This window comes from Castor canadensis, chromosome 1, assembly GCF_047511655.1.
Source record: "Castor canadensis chromosome 1, mCasCan1.hap1v2, whole genome shotgun sequence".
Lineage (NCBI taxonomy): Eukaryota > Metazoa > Chordata > Mammalia > Rodentia > Castoridae > Castor > Castor canadensis.
This window is the reverse complement of record NC_133386.1, coordinates 139631980-139641159: the sequence shown is the minus strand read 5'-3', so window position 1 is coordinate 139641159 and position 9180 is coordinate 139631980. Positions and strand designations below refer to the sequence as shown.

At 37.8% G+C, this 9180-nt stretch overlaps 1 non-coding gene across 1 annotated transcript; it reads right to left on the bottom strand.

Moving 5' to 3' along the window:
• Positions 1-2290: 2290 nt before the first annotated feature.
• On the bottom strand, positions 2291-2413 carry LOC141416715 (small nucleolar RNA SNORA27). Its single transcript, XR_012441316.1, has one exon. It is a non-coding gene; the product is annotated as a small nucleolar RNA SNORA27 (small nucleolar RNA).
• Positions 2414-9180: the final 6767 nt, after the last annotated feature.

Here is a 9180-nt window from a genome sequence, read left to right as displayed (position 1 = left end):
GCTCCCATCCTTCTTTACTTACAAGTGTCATGTGGCATGGGAGCAAATCTTTGCAGTCTAACGAGTGTCTGGGAAGGTTTTGGTATTAAAGATGCCTTGATGATATTATTTCTTAATTGGGGCTTGACCTTGGAGGACAGCAGAAAAAAGTTTTCTCAGGACATGCCTTAGTCTTGGCTGTGTTATTAATAAGAATATTATGTTTTACAACAACCTTATCATTAAAATTGTAGCATCTCTAGAAGTGATGAATCCTACTATTTGTTCGGGGTTGTTTTGTTTGTTTGTTTTTGTGTTGTTAGGGGATCAAACCCAGCACCTCAGAGGGCATAACACTGAGCTACACTCCAGTGGTATTATTCTTTGTGTGTGTGTGTGTGTGGTGCTGGGGATAAAACCCAGGGCTTTATGCATGGTAGGTACACACTCTACCACAGAGCTACACCCCTGGCATTGTTTTATGGTAAGTCATGACCCAAGAGTTTGATGAGTAAGCACAAAAGTCAAAGTGGGGGGTGTGGGGGGAGTAAGAAATTACATGCTTTTTGAGAAGTGAAAGTTCAGTTGCAGGTTGGGTAAAGACCTAAACTTTGTTGTCAGGGGAAAACACACAGGAAATAAAAAATAACTTTTGTTTCCTCATGTTAAGAACGAGTGACCAGTATCACTAAAGCTTTATGCTTCTTAAAATAGAAGTGATCTGAAGCAGCACTTCTTCAAGGGCAAAAATCCATCCCTCCAGAAAAGCAGCAAGAACACTGGCGAACACTGTCAAATCAGTTTTTCCAGAACTCTTGAAATTAACCAAAGCTTTCAAAAACCTAAGAAACATTTATTCGAAAATGGCTGAATTTCAGTGGAACAGTGAGCTTTGTGGCATTTTTCTCAAATCCAACTCTTCCCAACTCCAAAATAAAAGTCTCACAACTAGAGTAGCTATGAAATCAGCATCTTAGCAGCCACTAGAGGGGGCAGAACAGATTTGGAGTGTCCCCAAAAGCCCATCCCTAGAGAACTGTCACTATCTGGCAGCCCCTTTCAGGAGCCTCACTCTGGGTGCTATGCATATGCGTGTAGTCCCATCTACTCCAGAGGCTAAGGAGAGAGGATTGTTTGAGCTCAGGAGATCCAGGCCAGCATGGGCCATACAGTGAGACCCTGTCCAAAGAGAGAGGGACAGGGAGAGGAGAGAGAGACCACGCCCACCTTCAAGGTTAGGGTTGTATTTTTTTGTACTAGGGGTACATTGTGCCATTTACAAAAGTTCTTACAATATATCATAGTTGAATTCACCCACTCTATTATTCTCCTTTATCCCCCTCCCCCCATTCCTGGAATAGTTTCAACATGTGTGGAATATTTTCAAGATAGGGTCTTGCAAACTCTTTGCCTAGTCTGGTCTCAAATCTCAATCCTCCTGATCTCTGTTTCATGAGTAGCTAGGATTACAGGTGTGAGCCACCAGTTCCTGGCTTGGGCTAGTCTTTATTTGACTTGACTCAGAGCTCCATCAGTGAAAAACTCTATTGTGTTTGTTTAAATCATCAACAGCAAATTGTTTGACATTCCAGCTGCCAGGGGTAGGAATTCCAGTTGAAATAAACAAGATACTGGCCTAAACACTTTAAAGGAGTATCAGGGAAAGGTTGTCTACAGGGACCTCTGAAAAGCTCTGACACATGCCTAAGGTTCTTACAAGTCCACACACATTCTCTGAAAGATGCAAGAAAGCCCTGATCTCTCAATTGGGGGGACCCTCGGGGCCCTGTGAAGTTTAGGAAGTGAATGTGAAGGTAGTGAGCTGCCAACTAACACACAGAGCCCCATGGTGAGGAGTGAGAGACTCATTGGTTCAAGGCCTGTGGGGAAACGTCAGTCTAATCATTAGATGGCCACTAAGCTAACTAAGCAGAAACTGCAGTGACCACACGTGACAAATAAAACAGATGTTACAGAATCACTCATGAAAATCACTAAGCAAACATCCACAACAGCAACAAACCCTAACTGGGGGGCGGGGTCTGATTTACCAAGTTGTCACATATTAGTTTATCTATCTACCTATCTATCATCTATCTATCTATCAATTATCTATCTATCTATCTATCTATCTATCTATCTATCTATCTATATCTATCTTTTTTATTGAGACAGGGTCTCTCTATATAGCCCAGACTAGCCTGGAACTCACTATGTAGCCCGGGCTGGCTCCAAACTCACCTCCTACCTCTGTCTCTCAAGTGCCTCCATGCCCAGCAACCACGTTTTATTTTATTTTATTTTTATTTTTATTTGTTTCCTCTGACAGGTTACAGAACACTCAGTTTGCCTGAGTTTTAAAAGGATATTTCTTTTGCCCTATTTGAATGACCAATAAAGATACAAGTCCAATTAACCACATATTATTTTAAATATCCAGTTTTCAACAGAAAAATGTAACACATTCAGAGAAACAGAAAGAAAAGTAGTTCAGAGAAACTATCTCTGAGAAAGCCTAGCTATTACACTTAATACAAAAAAATTTTTATTTGAGACAGAGTCTTACCAGCCAGCTCAGGCTGGCCCAGCACTTACTATGAGGTCCAGGCTGGACTTGAACTCATAATACCTCTATCTCAGCCTCCTAAGTGGTGGAGCTATAGGCTTGCACCACTATACCTAACTATTAGAAAAGTCTTTAAGTCAGCTATTATAATAAGAACTAGAGAAAATCATATTTAAAGGAGTAAAGAAAAATATGCAAATAATGTCTCATCAAATAGAAGATCAATAAAGAGAAACAAATTATCTTTAAAAACACCAAATCTAAATTCTGGAGCAAAATAACACAACTAAAATTAAAATTAACTAGGAGGGAGACTGGAAATGTAGCTCAGTGGTAGAGCACTTGCCTAGCTTGCAGGAGGCCCTGGGTATGATTACTAGCACCAAAAAAGGAAAGAAAGAAATTAACTGCTCAGCAGCAGATGTGAAGAACCTACAAATCTACAAACTTGAAGATAGAAAACACAAACTATGTGGATTGGAGGTGCGGCTCAAGTGACAGAGTGCTTGCTTTGCAAGCATGAAGCCCTGAGTTCAAACCACAATCACACAAGAAAGATGGAAGGAAGGAAGGGAGGGAGGAAGGGAGGGAGGAAGAGAAGGAGGGAGGGAGGGAGGAAGGGAAGGAGGGAGGGAGGAAGGGAGGAAGGAAGGAAGGAAGGAAGGAAGGAAGGAAGGAAGGAAGGAAGCCAGGTGTTGGTGGCTCACGCCTGTAATCCTAGCTACTCAAGAGGTAGAGATCAGGAGAATTGTGGTTCAAACCCAGCTGGGCAAATAGTTCTCAAGATCCTATCAAGAAAATATTGAACACAAAAAAAGGACTGGCAGAGTCTCAAGTGGTAGAATGCCTGCCTAGCAAGCATGAGGCCCAGAGTTCAGACTCCAGTACCACCAAAAACAGAAAAAAGAAAAAATTGTCGAAGCATGGTGGCTTGTTTCATGGTTTTGTATTTGAGCCTAATGCATGTTTTAACATGATAGATATGTAGCTACAGTTTTCTGAAAAAGTCTATCTTTTAGGAATTGTTTTTCAGATATGCAATAAATTTTTCTTTAAATTAAAAAAAAGAAGAAGAAAGAAGGATATAAAGAGTAAATAAACATGAAGAGTACCTCAGAGGTCTAAGGGAATACAATCAAGTATACCAAAATACACATAATGGGAGTGCCAGGAGCAGAGAGAGAGAATAAGGGGCATAAGTTGTAATGACTAAAGCTGCACACATTTCACAAAAAGTATTAATCTTCTGCTGGGTGCCAGTGGCTCATGCCTGCAATCCTAGCTACCTCAGGAGGCAGAGATCAGGAGGACAAAAAAGTCTGCAAGACCCCATCTCAACAAAAAAATGTTGAACATAGTGCATATGCCTGTCATCCCAATGACAGTGAGAAGTTTAAAAGAGGAAGATTATGATCTAGGCTGGTTTGGGCAAAAAGCAAGATCCTATCTGTAAAATAACCTGAGCCAAAAGGCTGGAACTATGGCTCAAATGTAGAGTGCCTGCCTAACAAATGTGAAGCCCTGAGTTTGACTCCATCCAGTACCAGCAAAACAACAACAACAAAATAAACTCCATATTCAACAAGCTCAATGAGTTCCAAGTAAGATTAACTGAATGAACATACACATACATGCACATTTGGAAGACAAAGAGAGAATCTTGAAAAGCACTGATAGAAAAATGATTCCTGGGCTAGTGGAGTGGCTCAAGTGGTAAGCAGAGTATCTACCTAGCAAGAATGAGGTCCTGAGTTCAAACTCAGTATAGATAAACAAACAAATAACAAAAAGAAAAATAATTCATTATTGATAAGAGAGTCTCAATAAGATCAACAGCTAATGTCTCATCAGAAATTATGCAGGCCAGAAGGCAGTGGGACAGCATACTAAAAATGCTAAAACAAGATTGTCACCAGGTGAGGTGGTGCATACATGTAATCCCAACACTTGGGAGAATGAGGCAGGAATATTGCAATTTTTTTTCTTTTCTTTTCTTTTGTGGTACTGGGGTTTGAACTCAGCATTTACACCTTGAGCCACTCCACCAGCCCTTTTTTGTGAAGGGTTTTTTTCGAGGTAGAGTCTCACAAACTATTTGCCCAGGCTGGCCTTGAACTGTGAGCCTCCTGATCTCTGCCTCCTGTGTAACTAGGATTACAGGAGTGAGCCACTGGCACCCACTCCAATCAGGAATACTATAACTAGAAAAACTATTCTTCAAAAATGAAGGTGAAATTAAGGCATTCCTTCCTAAGTAAACAAAAGCTGAGTGAATTTGTTACCTGCCCTACAGAAATGAAAGTACATTAGACAGAAACTTAAATTCAGTAGAAGTTATTACATAAATAAATATAAAATACTTTGTATGGTATAATAAATATAAAATACTGTATATAATATAAAATATATACTATACTATCTATACATTGTTATACTTTTCTTTGTTGAATTGAAAAAGAAACTGCATAAGTAATAAGGATAAATTGTGTTAATGGGCTTATAAAGTTGATGTAATTTATACAATAATAGCACAAAAGAGTAGGAGAGGAAATGCAGCTATACAGGAGAAAAATTTTGATCACTACTGAAACTTAATTGATATTACCTTGAACTCCATCATTATAAATTAAGATGTTATTCATATTCCCTGGGACAAAACTAAGAAAAAAATTTAATATGAAAAAAGAAACCAGAGAATTAAAATGGTACACAAGAAAATATCTTTTAAACACAAAAGAAGGATGTAATGGAGAAAAAGAGCAACAAAAATTAAAGGTTTATATAAAACAAGTGAAATTTCAGGTGTAATTCCTGTATCATCACAAATTACATTGAATGTAGTTGGAGCTAACACTCTAATAACGTCTACTGAATTTAAGTTTCTGTCTAATATACTTTCATTTCTGCAGGGATTGACAGATTAAAAAACAAGTATCTGCTGGCAGAATGGCTAAAGCGGTAGAGCACTTGCCTAGCAAGCATAAGGCTCTGAGTTCAAACCTCAGTACCTCAGAAAAAAAAAAACACCAAATCAACAACTGTGTGCTGTCTACATGAGCCACACTTTACATTCATAGACATACAAAAGTTAAAACTAAAAGGATGGAAAAAGAGATTTCATATAAATAGTAACCAAATGAGATACAGAGTGGCTATGATGTTGAACTAGTGGAATTGAAGACAAAAATTATTAAGATAGACATTTTATTTTATTTTTTAATTTTATTATTTTTTGTTTAGGGAAGGAAGCTTTTTTTTTTAATTTTTTTGTTCATTTATTCACATGTGCATACATTGGGTCATTTCTCCTCCCTGCCCCCCTCCTCCAACGATAGACATTTTATAATGATAAGTCAATCCATCACAAAGACATAACAATTTTACATATGTATATACTTTGTATAATATATAGAGTAGTATATATATATATATAGTCTATATTATATATATATAGTCTATATTATTATATATATATATATATATATATATACATATATATATATATATATATATATAGTCTCCAAATACACAAAGTAAAAGATAATAGAAGTCAACAATAACAAATGGAGATTTCACAGACCACTACAGTAGTCTATAAGATAGCTAGACAGGTCAGCAGGGAACTCGAGGACGTGGACAACCCTGTCTACCAAATAGAGCTCGCAGGTACCTCAGTGAACAACTGCAGAATCTACCTTCTCAAGTGCATACGGACCACCATATGTTAGACCATTAAAAAGGCACGTAAATTTGTTTGTTAGCTTGTTTTTTTGTTTTGGTTGTACTGGGGTTTGAACTCTGAGCCTTGTGCTTGCTAGGCAGGCGCTCTACCACTTGAGCTATTCCACAAGCCTGGAACCAAAATATTTGTAATGATTGAAGCAATACAGAGTATGTTCTTTGAAGTCAATGAAATAAAATTAGAAATTGGTAAAAGGAGGAAATTTAGGAAATTCACAAATATGTGGAAAGTAAATAAATTTTAAAATAGCCAATGATTCACAGAATAAATCACAAGGTAAGTTAAAAAAATACTTTAAGAGGAATGAGCCGGGCATGGTGGCTGAAGCCTCTAATCCTAGAAACTCGCTAGGCAGAGATTGGGAGGAGAGTGGTTTGAGGCCAGCCCAGACAAAAAGTTTGTGAGACCCTATCAAAACTGTGGCTGGGCACGGTGGCGCACCTGTCATCCCAGCTACTGGGAAAGCACAGATAGGAGTCGGTGCAGGCCAGCTGAGGCATAAAGCGAGACCCTATCTCAGAAAAAAGAAAAAAAAAATGAAATTAAAACACAAAATACCCAAGCTTATATGATGCAACTAAAGCAATGTATCCAGAGAAATGCCTACGTTAAAAAAGAAGTACTCTCTTAAATTAATAATCTGACCTGCCATCTTAAAAACCATAAGAAGAGGAAAATAAACCTAAAGCTAGCAGAAAGAAGGAAATAATAAAGATTAGAGCAAGAAAAACCATCAGTGAAAATAAAAAATCAGTTCTTTAAAGTCAATTTTGGAATCAAAAGTCAATTATTTAAAATTGACTAGAATGCTAGAATGTGCCTAGTATTCTGGAAGTCCTGAGTTCAATTCTCAGCACTGAAAAAAAAATTAAATTAAATGAAAATATCAACAAACCCAAGATATACCAAGGGGAAAAAAAAGAGAAGAATCAATTATTAAAATCAGGAATGAAAAAAGAAACAGCACTATTAACCTAAGGGAAATAAAAAGCATTATAAGGAAATATAAAAAAATTATATATTAACAAACTAGGTAACAGAAAAATAGACAAGTTCCTATGAAGATACAAGCTACTACAGGATAACAAAAGAAACGAAAAATCTTAATGGACCTAAAGCAGGTAAAGAGATGTGTTAGTAATCTTAAAACGTCCCACAAAGAAAAGCTCAGGCCCAGGTGGAGTAAGTGGTGACTGCTACCAGATGTTTGAAGAATAATTGAAATCAACACTTCAGTGCCTAACATGCATGAGGCCCTAGGTTAGATCCCCAGAACAAAAACAACAACAAAAACTCTCCAACGCTTCACAAACTCTTCCAAAAAAGCAGAGAACATTTTGCTCCTCATTCTATGATTACCCTGAAACAAAATCAGACAAGGACACCACAAGAAAACCACAGACCAATATCCCTTATGAACAAAGATGTTAATCTCCTCAACAAAATACTAGCAAACTGAATCCAGCAACATGTCAAAAGAATTATAAACCATTGCCAAGTGGGATTTATCCCAGGAATGAAAGTTGATTTAACATGCCCAAATCATTTGATGTACACCATATTGCTAGAATAAAGGGAAACTTCACACAATCTTCTTGATTGGTGCAGAAAAATCCTTTGACAAATTTTAACAACCTTTCACAATTAAACCAACAACAAACAGAACATCAAACAAAAAGACTAAAAGAGAACGTTTTCAACCTAAGACTTGATGCCAGCATCTATGAGAAGCCCACATAACATCATCTCCAGTAGTGAAAGGCTTCACATGAAGATCAGGCGTAAGACAGGATGTCTACTGTCACCACATCTACTCAACATTGTACTGCTGGTTGTAGCTAGGGCTACTGGTCAAGAAGGAGAAGTAAAGACAACCACATTGGAAAGCAAGAAGTAAAACTATTACTATTCACAGATGCTATGATATTGTACATAGAAAATTTTAAGGAGTCTAAAATAAACATTATAATTGCTAATAATGAGCTCAGCAATATACAGATCAATACAAAAATCAATTCCATTTCTTTCTTTCTTCCTCTCCTTTAAGACACAGTCTTGTCGGGCACTGGTGGCTCATGCCTGTAATCCCAGCTACTCAGGAGGCAGAGATCAGGAGGATCACAGTTCAAATCCAGCCCGGAAAATAGCTCCTTGAGACCCTATCTCAAAAAACCCTTCACAAAAATAGGGCGGAGTGGCTCAAGGTCAAGGCCCTGAATTCAAGCCCCAGTATCAAAAAAAAAAAAGACAAAAGTCTTGCTACGTAGTCCAAGCTGGGCTAGAACTCATGATCTTCTTGCCTCAGCCTTCTGAGTGCTGGGATTATAGATGTGTACCACAATACCCAGATCAACTGTATTTATGTATACTAGTAATGGACAGATATGAAAATAAATTCAAGAATAAAATTCTACTGGATGCCCATGTCTCATACCTACAATCCTAGCTACTTTGGGAGGCTGAGATCAGGAGTATCGAAATTCTATGCCAGCCTAGGCAAATATTTCGAGAGACCCCCTTCTTCAAAATAACCAGAGTGAAATGAACTGGAGATGGAGCTCAAGTGGTAGAATACCTGCTTTGCAAGTATACTGCTTTGCAAGCACAAAGCCCTGATTTCAAACTCCGGTTCCCCACCCCCCCCCCACACACAAAAAGGAATAAAATTCCATTCATGATAGCATCAAAAAGAATAAAATACAGGAATTTTTTTCTTTTTTGGTGGTACTGGGGTTTGAATTTAGGGTCTTATGCTTGATAGCCAGGCATTCTACCACCTGAGCCACCCACCAGCCCAGGAATAAATTTAACAAAAGAAGTAAAACACTTATACACTGAAAATTACAAAACATTATTGAAAGAAATTAAAAACCTAGATACTTAGGAAGAAATT